General features: G+C 38.6%; 1 protein-coding gene across 1 annotated transcript in view; it reads right to left on the reverse strand.

Moving 5' to 3' along the window:
• The window catches only part of CNST (consortin, connexin sorting protein), an 85,960-nt gene that overhangs the window by 41,124 nt on the left and 31,906 nt on the right, over positions 1 to 12,930 (reverse strand). The gene's annotated exons all lie outside the window — the stretch shown is intronic.

Below are 12,930 nucleotides of genomic sequence, written 5' to 3' on the forward strand. Positions count from 1 at the left end.
AATGGATGAACAGCTGAAGAAAAGGTGATGCACAGATACAATGGAGTATTCTTCAACTGTGAGAAAGAAGGAAATGCTACTTTGTATGACAACTTGGATGATTTAGGAGGTCGTCATGCTGAGTGAAGTAAGCTAGACAGAGAAAGACAAATACTACATAATTTCACTTCTGAGCGCAATCTAAAAAATAAAAATTTAAAGTGAAACTCAAGGAAGCAAAGTAATATGATGGTTGCCAGGGGCTGGTGGGGGCAGACGGGGAGATGCTGATCAAAAGGTGCAGAGCTGCAGTTATGTAGGTTGAATGAATCTAGAAGTCTAACGTACAGGCATGATGATTCTACATAATAATACTGCGTGGAACACTGAAAATACACCAAGAGAGCAGCTTTTAGCTGCACGCATCACACAGTAATAAATGATAACTATGAAATGAGACATGTTAACTGGTTTGACTGCATTATGTGTATCGAATCATCATGTTGTACACCACAAATATGGATGATTTAAATAAATGAAACGTCTCTGAACAAGGCTGTTCAATCATTTAAGAAAACTGAAGGTAAGGGTACCTGTGTAATACAAGTATCTTCTAGCTGCTCCACACACCCCACATGCTGTTTTTTTAACCACTGTGACTATTTTGCATAAACCGTGGGTTGCATAAACCGTGGATTGCATAAACAGAAGCACATCAGAGTTTGCAAGAAAATAACTGAACGGCTTTGCAAGAAGAATTATGCAACATTGCACACTGAAGAGCAGGTTTCTGTTTTCAGTGTTGTTAAGCTTTTAAGGAAATAATTTTGGGGCTTCCCTGGTAGATCAGATGGTAAAAAAAATAACATCTGCTTGCAATACAGGAGACCCCGCTTCAATCCCTGGGTCGGGAAGATCTCCTGGAGAAGGGAACGGCAACTCACTCCAGTATTCTTGTGTAGAGAATTCCGTGGACAGACCACGGGGTCACAAAGGGTCAGACACGACTGAGTGACTAACACACGTGGTGGTGCGACGGTGAAGCATCTGCCTGCAACGTAGGAGATACAAGCTTGACCCCTGGGTGGAGAAGATGCCAGTATAGAGGAGGCTGGCAGGCTGCAGACCACGGGATCAGAAGAGTCGGGCATGATTAGTGACTAAACCCCCACCACCAAAGAAACATAAATTGTTATCATACATGTAATTAAGTGACAAGGATATACTTTACACATAAAATTCAATAGGAAAACAATAGTTGGCCAAATTCTAGCTACATCAATTTTTAAACTACTTAAAATACATCCTAATTAATTTCACATTGCTAGGATAAAAAACTCGCATTGAGAAAACTATTCCCAAAAAGTTGGGAGAAGAATGACAGGGGACATAAGGGCAGCCCTGAGTGCCCTTCCTGTTTTCCAGTACTTATTAGCTATTCCTATGGCACATCAGTCAATCTTTCACTCCCTAGCCTCCCAATCGATCTCTAAACTGGGTGTTCTACCATCTTATAAAATTACTGTGAGAATTAAATGAGATAGTGAATGTAAAAGCCAGGTATCCTCCCAAAGAGCATCTTAAAATAATGTCCTGAGGCTTTACTGTCACTTGAATTAAAAACGTCAGAGGACTTATAAAGCACTTCTGAGACAGCCCTGTTTTTTTACTTTGAAGAAAACATTAAGAGGGAAGTGTAAATAAAGCTAATGAAGCTCATATTTCTATTGTCACATTGCATAACAGGAATTATAAAAACTATGTTGGCATATCAAATTGCTTATTTATTACTCACCAATACTATAAGTTTGAACACGCTTGAACTTATTTTTAGTAAAGACAATAAGGAAAATAAATACTTGCATAACCATGAGTACTCAGAATGACTAGCATGTTGTGAATTGATACGTTCATAGTGTACTAAAATATTTTAAAGTAGTCTTAACAAAGCATTTATGTCATAACATGGAAGTTCCAGTATTTTTCCACGTGAATTTCAAATTAATTATTTTTCATGCCACATTGGTCTTACAAAAGTTTTGCTTGAGAAAACTAAGAATATGTCATCAATTAATAGGAAAATTCATTCTAATACATTAAAAGTTTTCTTTTAATGGTAAAGACATATTTTAATGATAAAGATATATTTATCATTAATGAGAAAAGCCAAATCAAAACATATACTGGTACATATAATTTCACCTTCACTACAAACTGTCATTCAACATAAATGAAGATTTCTTGTGTCAGATATGAATCTATACATACAGACAGGAACAAAAAATTCTATTTGTCTTCATCTGTGGGCTATGGTTAAAACTTGCCATTAACCAATTTGGTGTTCTATTTATAAGTATATGTAGGTGGTGACAGTCAAATCATAGGCCTTCATTTCACTTAGTATCTGTCAACTTTGTCAAGCTCTAAAATAGACATCACATTTTACATGTACCTATTGAGGTTTTACACTTAAAAAAAAATTTACTTGTAGCTGCCTTGGGCCAGAGATCAGAGGAGTAATCTTACCTGAGAGATTTTACTCAATTTATCATACGACAAAATTCAAACTGAATTCTGTCTGTTTTGACATGCAGTTTTATTCAACTCAGAATCTGTCTCTCATGGTGGTCAAGAGACACACCTGGGGGAGATCAGTGCTGGTACCCTTTACCTTAACTCATTAGGAAGGTACTCTAACACTAAATTACTGGCAGTATTCTCCTTTAACAATCTAGCATTGATCTACCATTTGTTAATATATTGACGAGATATTAACTGTTTCTCTACGTGACAGGGAGAATGATGTAACCAGATAACTTAAAGGTAAAAATCTCATAGCTAGTACTTGAGGTAGTAATTAATCAAGATAATGAAAAACTATCACAGGCAAAATGGGGTTTGAAAAGATGCTACAATGAGACATCCAGGTCTAGGTAAAGACAGAAGCAATGACTATACTTAGGATAAAACAGTGAAAGTAATGATATAAACTAAGCTGATGGGGATGTCTGGGGATGGAAGAAGGGTTATTTAAAGACTTAATGTATTTCACCCTTACGTTCATAGCAGAACTATCAACGATAGCCAAGAAAAATGGAAGCAACCTAAATGTCCACTGGCAGATGAAGGAATAAGGAAGATGTAGGACATACATTCAGTGGAATATTCCTCAGCCATAAAAAAATGAAATAATGCCATCTGCAGCAACATGGACGCAACTAGAGAATATCATACTAAGTCAGAAAGATAAATATCACATATCACTCATATGTGGAATCAAAAATACGACACAAATGACCTACCTGTGAAACAGAAAGACTCACAGGCACAGAGAACTGATCTGTGGTGGTTAATGGGGGGAGAGTTGGGAGAGGGATGGAGAGGGAGGCTGGGGTTAGCAAATGTAAGCTACTACATATATATATATATATATATATGATAAACAACAAAGTCCTACTGTATAGAATGGGGAACTATATTTCAGTATCCTATGATAATGGAAAAGAATATTTTAAAAAACAATGTCTATTTATATAACTGAATCATCTTGCTGCATAGCAGAAATTAACCCAAAATTATAAAACTATACTTCAAATTATAACGATAAAAGTTCAATCATTTCAAATACTGTCTACTACTATTCAGAGTATAAGGATGCTCTCTTCTATGCAGGTTAGTGTGACTTTAGAAAACAATCTGGTTTTTGTTCATGCTGGTCCCTCTGCCTGGTCAGTCAGCTTTTAAAGGGTTAGAGGTATGCTTCATCACTGTGACATCAACAGTAAGCATCGTGCCTGACCAACAGCACGTACTTAGAACACTTCTTGGGGAAAACGCTGGTTAAACGTTACATACCACAGACTACAGAGTATACTACAAGCCCATATTCACTACGCCACTCAATCCTCACAACATTATAAATGAAGCAACTGAAATTAATCAGAGATTAAATGAGAGCCTTGGCTTGGAAGTCAAGTGCCTGCCTGTGAATTCAAAAATCAACTGTTTTCTAGTTCTGCAACTCTAGGCAAAGTCAATCTCTTTAATCCTTTATTTTCCTATCTGTTAAACAGGAATATACCCTATATGGACTCTCCTAAGAAACTTCATTTAGATGAGAGGTTAGGAAACAGTCATGTCTGACTATGTGTGATCTCATGGACTATACAGTCCATGGAATTCTCCAGGCCAGAATACTGGAGTGGGTAGCCTTTCCCTTCTCCAAGGGATCTTCCCAACCCAGGATCGAACCCAGGTCTCCCACATTGCAGGCGGCTTCTTTACTAGCTGAGCCACAAGGGAAATCCAAGAATACCGGAGTGGGTAGCCTAACCCTTCTCCAGTGGATCTTCTGACCCAGGAATTGAAATAGGGTCTCCTACATCGAAGGCAGAATCTTTACCAACTGAGCTATCAGGGAAGCCTGCCCATCAGAACAAGACCCAGTTTCCCCCTCAGTCAGTCTCTCCCATCAGGAAGCTTCCATAAGCCTCTTATCCTTCTCCATCAGAGGGCAGACAGACTGAAAACCACAATCACAGAAAACTAACCAATCTGATCACATGGATCACAATCTTGTCTAACTCAATGAAACTATGAGCCATGCCGTGTGGGGCCACCCAAGACGGATGGGTCATGGTGGAGAGTTCTGACAAAACGTGGTCCACTGGAGAAGGGAATGGCAACCACTCCAGTATTCTTGCCTTGAGAACCCCCTGAACAGTATGAAAAGGCAAAAAGATAGGACACTAAAAGATGAACTTGCCAGGTCGGTAGGTGCCCAGTATGCTACTGGAGATCAGTGGAGAACAAACTCCGGAAAGAATGAAGAGACGGAGACAAAGCAAAAACAACACCCAGTTGTGGATGTGACTGGGGATGGAAGTAAAGTCCAATGTTGTAAAGAGCAGTATTGCAGAGGAATCTGGGGTGTTAGGTCCATGAATCAAGGCAATTGGAAGTGGTCAAACAGGAGATGGCAAGAGTGAACATAGACATTTTAGGAATCAGCAAACTAAGATGGACTGGAATGGGTGAATTTAACTCAGATGACCATGATATCTACTACTATGTGCAAGAATCCCTTAGAAGAAATGGAGTAGCCATCATAGTCAACAAAAGAGTCTGAAATGCGGCACTTGGATGCAGTCTCAAAAATGACAGAATGATCTGTTTCCAAGGCAAACCATTCAATATCACAGTAATCCAAGTCTATGCCCTGACCAATAATGCTGAAGCTGAACGGTTCTATGAAGACCTACAAGACCTTCTAGAACTAACACCCCCAAAAAGATGTCCTTTTCATTATAGGGGACTGGAAAGCAAAAGTAGGAAGTCAAGAGATACCTGGAGTAATGGGCAAATTTGGCCTTGAAGTACAGAATGAAGCAGGGCAAAGGTTAACAGAGTTTTGCCAAGAGAACGCACTGGTCATAGCAAACACTATTGGAACGACTGATGCTGAAGCTGAAACTCCAATACTTTGGCCACCGGATGTGAAGAACTGACTCCTTTGAAAAGACCCTGATGCTGGGAAAGATTGAAGGCAGGAGGAGAAGGGGACAACAAAGGATGAGATGGTTGGATGGCATCACCGACTCAATGGACATGAGTCTGAGTAAACTCTGGGAGTTGGTAATGGACAGGGAGGCCTGGCGTGCTGCAGTCCATGGGGTTGCAAAGAGTTGGACACGACTGTGACTGAACCGAACTGAAATTAACACTGCTATTTATTCACAAGTCCATGATCTATCTAATTTCAACTAAGACCACTGAGTTTTCGAAGAAAGATATTAGGAAACAAAACTACATTCACTGCTTAAAAAAAAAAAACTTTCCCCTGGAGAAAGAAATGGCAACCCACTCCAGTATTCTTGCCTGGAAAATTCCACGGACAGAGGAGCCTGATGGGCTACAGTCCATGAGGTGTCATAGTGGAACATGACTGAATGACTATATTACAACAAGAGGCAGGATGAAGATTTCCAAGGTGTTCAAAAAATGGTTTGAGAGGACAGGGAATGGTGATTGGCTTGATGTATTTAAGAGAATACTTGATGAGGCTTGAACTTTGAACTTCCAGTTTGTGTTAAAGGGAGTCCTCAGGCTTTTTTAATCAGCTTGCTCTGGCTAAACAGGAAGAAACTGTCCAGAAGACTAAAAGATGTCAGTGGGGATTCCCAGGTGGTGCTAGTGGTAAAGAACTCCAGGAACCTGCCAACGCAGGAGATGGTAGAAGTGGGTTCAATCCCTGGGTTGGGAAGGTCCCCTGGAGGAGGGCATGGCAACCCACTCTAGTATTCTTGCCTGGAGAATCCCCATGGACAGAGGAGCCTGGTGGGTTTGCTATGGTCCACAGGGTCACGAAGAGTCAGACAAGACTGAAGCAACGTAGCACAAAGGTATTTTTATCCTAGATTAGTAAAAAGCAAAAAACCCCAAACTTTCCTTGACCCAATTGTTGACAGTCCTTCTCACTACATTGAGGATAGATCAAATAAAGAATCTAAGGATTCAGAGACAATTAATGAAACAAACCAAACTCCACCACTTCCTTCAGGGTGAACCAACACCCTTTTCTCTGATCGTGTTTCATCTTGCTAAGGCTGGTAGGCAGGAATTGTTCTGAAGAAGCATGGCTGCAACATACTCAGAGAGAAAGTATGTGTGAAATGGTCCTGTGGCAAAGTATGTTAAGTCAGACATGAAACAGAACTTTTCTTTAAACATACTTCAAAATTAGAAAATGTCAAATAGCATAGTTTAACAATCAGGCTCAGTTTGAAGTCAGACTGCCTGGGATCAAATCCTGAGAGTGTCACCTGTCACCAGTACAATCCTGGGCAAGTTACTTCTCTCTGTGCTTTCAGATTCCTCCTCTAGAGATTGAGGCTAATCGTGGTACTTAATATGAAGATTAAATGAGATATTTCATACAAAGCAGGTATCACGGTGGCATTCACACACTAAGTGCTCAGAAAATGTTCAAGAACTTTTGTTTTTAAAACTCAGTAAGCTGCAATCAAATTAAATATGTCCATGACAGTAAATTTGGAACTCTATGAATTGTTATTTGGTGATTTTTTTATATGTAACATAAAACTTAACATTTTAACCCTTTTGAACTGCGCGATACAGTGACATTACATTCACAATGTTGTACAACTATCACCACTTACCATTTGCAGAACTTTTCATCACCCAAACAAAAACTCTGTACCCATTAAACACGAACTCCCCATTCCCCTCCTGCTTAACATCTGGAATCCTCTGTGGATGAAAAATGTTGCCTGCCATATCAGTAAACAAAGAATGTTGCGGCCATCACGTCATTAGCCCCTGCAGCTGCCCAGCTGCTAAGCCCCGAGAGAACTCAGGATGGACACAAATAAGCTGCCAGCCACTGATACTAGCCACGGCAGCCTCTCCCCAATGGTGCATCCTGAGGGGATTTAGGATGGAAAAAAGCAAGATACAGGCCCTAGATAATTATAATGCATATCAAAGGAATGATTTCAGTGAGTCCAGACTTTCACATCTTCCTATACATAGAAAGGCACTAAATTCATTAACTTGAGTTTTCTTTATTTAACGTTTTCTAGTTTCCTTTATTTAACGGTAATTTTTCATCTCGTTTTTGTTGCAAAAATTGCTCTTTTTCCCAGTTTTTACCTTACCTCTTGGGAACAGTCTCTCTGGAAAAAGGTTGACTCCTGGGTTTAAACCCTCAGAACGTCTGCCAAATTAAACAATCTCTCTTCTAGGCTGTCCTTTTTTTTCAGGTCAGCAGCTCTAGTCCACTTTCTGCCTCCATGAATTTGCCTAAACCAAGTACCTCGTGGAAGCAGAGCCACACAGTGTTTGTCTTTTTGTGTCTGGCTTGTGTCACTCAGCACAACGTCTTCAAGATTCATCCATGTGGCAGCATGTATCAGATTATTACTCCTTTTAAGGCTGAACAATGTTTCCATATACATATATATATATTTCCTTCATGTATTTTATCAATGGACATTCTGGGGTGTTAACACCTTTTGGTTACTTTGAATAATGCTGCCCTGAACACTGGTGTACAGCTATCTGAGGCATTGGTTTCAATTACTCTGGGTACATATCTAGAAGTAGAATTGGTGGATTTAATGATAATTCTATGTTTAACTTTTCAAGGGAACTACCAAACTGTCTTCCTGGAGCTCTACAGAATTTAAACTTCTCCACCAACGTATCTTCATGAGGCTGCAACAGTTATGTTTCCCCTCCCCTCATCTCTAAGACAAAAACAGTATTACTTTCCAAAGATTGAGGTGATGTTTCTTAATCAACAGTATGTACACCTCGAAGTTTCTATCATACAAAAATATTATACAGTAGTATTCTTCAGAGCATTTTAATTTAAATCCATGCCTCTGGACATAGTTTACGGATTCTTTTTCCTGCTTGCTGAAATCTGCTGTTGAATCCCCTTAAGTGAAATTTTCATTTCAATCACTGTATTCTTAAGTTCCAGGATTTTGGCTTCACTTCTATTAATAATTACCAGACTAGATTTTATATACAACAGATGTGAAAAAGTACTTCAAGAAATGAACTTCATGAAACTCCAAGGGAATTTAATAAATGCATGCCCATGAGAGCTCCAACAGGCTGTCAGAGAAAAAAAAAAAAAAAATTCTACCTGCCATATCAGTAAACACAGGATGTTGCAGCCATCAAGCCATCATGCCATCACATTACAGCTGCCCAGAAGGTGAACCCTGAGGGAACTCAGGACAGAAACTGGATGCCCACTATCCAGTAGTCAGCCACTGCAGCCACCCCAATGAGGTACCCAGAGTCAGGACGAGAAAGCACAGGATACTGGTCCCAGAGGGCTGAGGTGCACATCAAATGCATGATTTCAGCAAGTCCTTGCATCTTCCCATTTGTAGAAAAGCACTAAATTCCTTAATTTGAGATGTCTTTTTTTCTTTAATTAACAGTGATCTTGTAATATTCCCACTACCTGGCCTTTGTTGCGAAAACTCCTATGTATCTTGGCTCCTCTCTTACCTATTTGGAGCAGTTCTGTAAAGCTGTATGAGAGGCTGCATCCTGGGCTTAAGTTCTCAGTTTTGTCTGTCAAAGAAAGTATGATTCTCAACCTTTAGGCTGTGATTCTTTTTAGTTGACAAAGATAATTATCCTATCAGATAACAATTCAATTTTGAAAACTATGTTATAAGCTGGAGTGTCTCCTAAGTGCTTGGGTTCACCCTATTATGTCTTTAATTTAATCCTTAGCCATTAATTTATAAGGACCAAGGTTGAGAGGATTCAGGTTGCTTACCTTAGGTCACAGGGCAGTTTGACTGTGGCCTGAGATCTTAACCACAGCGCTGTGCTGCTCCCTCTAAAGGCAGAGGCTGCCACCTGAGGGTATAGCAGGAGAATGCGTTGCCTGGAGCAGCCGGTAATTACGTTATAATTACATAAGATAACCCTCTGACCCCAGGTCAGGTCAGAAAGGAGCTGACTCATTTTTCAACCTTGTCTCTCATAATACTAGTATGTAGTGTTAAGAAAAAGGAAGGGATATTTCCTTTTAACTACTTAAATGTGTTAAGCTAACAACTGAAGATATTTAAACGCTGAGCACTCTTCTATTTTCATAGCACTAACTTGAACCTTTGAAAGAGGAAATTTTGGAAGGAAAAAGGAACAAAGCACAGCAAACTTAGCATACAAACTGCATACTCACATATTGAAATTTATTTCTGATTCATTTCCCAAATTCATGGCCAAGATAGGCATCAGCATACACAGGCGATTTGAGGAATTTTACTTATGCAATGGTTCTAAGAATCGTAACACGAAATCACAGCAATGAAGACATTTTTTTTCAATGTCACTATAAGGAAGGAAAGACATAAAAATAGCCACAACTTTATTTTATGACACAGGAGCCTTGGTGGGCTACAGTTCATAGGGTAGCAAAGAGTCAGCCACAACTGAACGACTGCAGACATGAAAATTACTATTAATATTTCATGACTTTTGGGGAATGGGACTCAAACAAGGCTGAAAGGCCACTCCTTTCACTACCTAAATCACCTATGTTTTAAATGTTTTAGTAGGAATGTGCCATCATATCAGACTCTGACATAAACATATTTAAAAGAATATCCTTATTTTCTTCTCAGATGCCATGAAGGACACTTATCTTGAGAGGAAAGAATAGCACTTCTTTCAGCTTGCTTGCTTTGCTGAGCTCCTAAAGAAGCAGAACTTCAGAAAATTTAATGAGCCACATGAAGCCACAGTCTGGTTCTATAAGCTTACCTTATTATTTAAGCACCTCGGTATCCAGCCAGACTGTCTTAAACTCAGAAACCATTATTTCCTTTCCCCTTTCATAGAAAAGGGTCACTTAGGGCACACAACTGTCTTGAGTAACCTAAACTCAACACTTAGATTTTATATACAGCAGATCTGAAAAAGTACTTCAAGAAATGAACTTCATGAAACTCCAAGGTATTTTAACAAATGAATGCCCATGAGAGCTCCTATAGGCTGTTTCAGGGCAGAGTAAATGGAATGACTGTTAATAGGTACGGGGTTTCTTTTTGTGGTAATGAAAATAAACTAAACTGTCTAAAACTGACCATGGTAATGACTGCATGGCTTTCTGAATATACTAAAAATCACTGAATTGTATACTTTATTATATGAGTGAATTATATGGTATGTGAATTGTATCTCAATTAAGCTGTTAAAAATTTACTGGTTTTAACTATAATTCAATAAAAAATAAAAAATATATTGATTTTCACTTGTTCTTAGGATATTTACCTAAAGCTTCACCAGATTGAGCCACAGGGAAAATCTGATGGAATGCAGCTTGAAACCCTGTTTAGTTGACTATATCAAGGGGATTCCATTCTCCTAAGGAAAAAAAAATTCTCGTAATATAATGACAACTGGATTTTCCTGGGGACAAGTTCCAGGTTTTAGCATGTTTACAGAAATGTAGCCTCCAGAAAACCAGTAAATAAAGATGTCTCCTAACACTACTACTCCAATTTTTTTTTCCCTTAGTACTAGCTACTGGATACATGAAAAATCACTACAAATTAAGCATAATGTGTGCATGTGTGCTAAGTCACTTCAGTCGTGTCTGTTGAGCCCCTGTGGACTGTAGCCTGCTAGGCTCCTCTGTCCATGGGATTCTAAAGGCAAGAATACTGGAGTGGGCTGCTACGCCCTCCTCCAGGGGATCTTCCCGACACAGCCATTGAACCCACGTCTCTTAGGTCTCCTGCACTGGCAGCTGGGTTCTTTACCACTAGCACCACCTGTAAGCATAATAGTAAATAAATTCACCTTAATGTCTGTTTCCAAAAAACAACTGTTGAGAGGGCACCCAGCTATAAAAAAGTTACTTCTGGTTTGGGATTGAACATCATGTTCTCTATGTCTTTCAAATCACATCTGAGAAGCTAGTCTATTATTAGAAAAGTACTTATCTGCAAAACTGTGAGACTTTATTTATGTAGGCTGTAGGAATTAAAGCATGAGAAGAGAGAATATGCTCATGTCTAGATCTCTAACTATAAACTCTCTGCCTTTTTAATCCTAACATGCAGAATGGATTGGCAAAACGTAAGATGGAAGAAATGTTTGCAGAGGGCTTTTGCAGTACTCCAGTTACAGATGATGTTTAAAAACAAAAATGTACCAATGTATTGCTTACACATGAAAAACTCAACAGATACACTAGAGAGGGATTACCAAATTTTAATTGAGTTTAGACTGTACCATCTCAATTCAGAAATCTGAGAAATTCACAGCTCAAAAAGGAATTTTATAGATATGTGGAGATGAACATCATCATTACACAGACGTGGAAACTAAAATACAGAATGGTTAAGACTCACCAAGTGACCAACAACCAGAAGTAATGAGATTTGAACTTAGGTTTTACAACTCATAATTCAGTTTTCTTACACTCTTAAACTCATTTTATTAAAGGTATATAAAATAATTTTAAAAATAATCTGTATAAAAAGTGTCCCTAAGTTTTGTAAATCATATATTTCAAATGCATTAGGAATACTAATTCTACACATATCTGCTCACGGGATAATAAGTACTAAATAACTTGAAATTATATAATCACACCTAGGGTAACTGGAATAAGATCATGGAAGAAATAAAAGGAGCCATCAGTCTTGAAGCTATGACTGATTGTTACACATATGCAACTAGGTCTCAGTTCTTAAAAGCATCACACGGTCACATTAGAAAGGAACAAATAACTTTTGACTTATGTTTACAGAGTAAATCAATTTACATACAAACAGCGCTGTGTATATCATCGGTTTACACTTAGGTCTTTTAAGAAAATGCTTTCAAATCAAAAAATCAAAAATTTTTTTGCTTTACGTCTACTAAGAAAAAGCAAAGAAAAAGGGATCCATTAATTGGAAAGCCAAATGATGAGTTACAGTAAAAAGTTGTCAAATTGCCCTACTGAATAAACAAGGATTTGTAGAAACTGAGAAGTTTCATATTTTACTCCAAATAAACAAATACAAATAAAAAACAGGATATGGATAGACTGACCATATTTCTCAATCAGCCAAAGAAGTAGAAGAGGGCAGATGAGACAGTCCATTTTGTTCTCCAGAGCCTCACACAGGCCATAGGTGTAGGTAAAGTGGTGCTACACTAAGGTGGCCCAGACTAAGGTGTCCAGAACTCTCTAGACCCACATGGTTCTGATCAAAAAATAACCAGAGGCTGCCTTTTCGCAAGGGTGCCTTATGATTCAGGCAAAAAAAGTCCATAGCTCCAAATTTTAACTGCTAAATTATATGCCAGATGAAAAATACTCTGTAACCAAAGTAACATAAAGCTAGATGTCTTACTCAACATTGTTATATGATGTATATTAATGTACATTAATGAAGTGAG

This window comes from Budorcas taxicolor, chromosome 16, assembly GCF_023091745.1.
Source record: "Budorcas taxicolor isolate Tak-1 chromosome 16, Takin1.1, whole genome shotgun sequence".
NCBI lineage: Eukaryota > Metazoa > Chordata > Mammalia > Artiodactyla > Bovidae > Budorcas > Budorcas taxicolor.